Below are 1,773 nucleotides of genomic sequence, written 5' to 3'. Positions count from 1 at the left end.
TTCTTAGACATACATATTGTAACAATGTATTTTGTCAATCTTAAAAGTCTGCCTTTCATATACATAATACATATCTTGAAAACTAAGAGCAGTGGGTAATCGTATCGTATATTTTATATATCGGATTTATTACAAATTCATTATTTTAAAGAGAGGACGCCAGCCTCGCTGACGTCACTTGTTTCAGTACGTTCCAGATATTTTAAAATGAAACTTCAATTCTTCTTAATGTTCTTGTATTTCTCGAAGGTTCTTCATAATCACATTATTTATGATCCGCACTCGCTGAACTCTGCAGTCCACTGTCGTGCGTCCAGACGTCATATTTATACCAGAATTCAAACATAGTTCTATTCTCTTTGATTTCGTTTTACTTTTAACAATAGTAACGACGACCAATAAGTTGTTATAATAATTGATGACAGCCTTGAGTTATTTTCATGTTGCATCCGTCATTGAAGCTGCTTGCGCCGATATATACAAATCAGAATACTTAAGTTTGTTCTCCTAGTATGCAACGCTATCAGAGTCCCATACTATGTATTTATAGTTCCATACTATGTATATATATTTTTTTAGTAAGGTCAATAAAGTTTTACTTTTCACAGCAATCTTGAAACATATTGTACTACTCCTTCAAACATATGAAGTCCTGGTTCCCGTACTATGAAAGAAACGTGACCAATTTTCGAAGTTCTGGTGATTCCTTTGTAGCAGCCATGATCAATTGACACACGAGATGAAAATGAAATCATAAACATGTTTTCTAATCAAAAAATAAATAATATAATTAATATATAATTAATTTACGTAATATAAATTGATTTAGATTATAATTAATCAATGTTTCTGAAACACATATATGTCCAGGTCGTGGTTTTTAAAAAGAGTGACGTTAGCATACCTGACGTCATCAATGACTTTATTCTTGATTGTACTCGTGAAGGTTAGGCGAACCCCTTACTTCGAAGAGGTCCGTACCCTGCAACGGCTCGAGCGAGACCATCTATAATCTGTATTTATCTCTGGCCTCTATTTATACCAACATTGTTGTGACTACAGTTACACAGGTGGCTACGCAAGTGGTTATGCGGCTGACGCCTGATAATTTCAACTACCCTCAATTATTAGTTTTTCAAATAATTAGAATTACGCCGATATCTTTTTTTTTTTAAGTTAATTTTAGTCAAATTTATTTAGTGTAATAAATAATTCGAAGTAGAGAGATGAAATTGGCTGGACGAAGTAAGTGCCATTATCATTTATAGAAAAAGAAATGCCCGCTTCGAAATCAATTTTTTTTTTGTACTAGTCTCGTAGCTCCACCGCAACTCATAACATCCTACCAGGGAAACATAAGTCTATGAAGGTGTTGTTTCACTATGAATTGAGAGCGAAATTTGTGCTATATGGAACATATTGGGACAGACGTGTGTTTTAAATATTTCATATCGATATATATGGATATTTATTTGTTTGTGTGTGTTCGCGTGTCATGGCCTAATTTATATTTACTAGAGCTTCTTTATTTATTCATTTTTTCCTGTTATTCTTATGAATATATTTCTGTTCTTGTGATATATGTTTCTTTTGCTTGTTTTATGGAAGTGAATTTTGCTTTCATAAAATAATTAATATTATTTTCAAGTTCGCAGAGCAGTGGACGATCGTTGTTATAAAGTTATAAATATAAAGTCAGGGTATATAAAAATATTAATTATTATTAACTATTAACTATTATTACTTATTATCACTAAGGTGATCTTTCTCCCC

Source organism: Danaus plexippus, chromosome 17 (genome assembly GCF_018135715.1).
Source record: "Danaus plexippus chromosome 17, MEX_DaPlex, whole genome shotgun sequence".
NCBI classification, from domain to species: domain Eukaryota; kingdom Metazoa; phylum Arthropoda; class Insecta; order Lepidoptera; family Nymphalidae; genus Danaus; species Danaus plexippus.
This window is presented reverse-complemented; position numbering follows the sequence as displayed.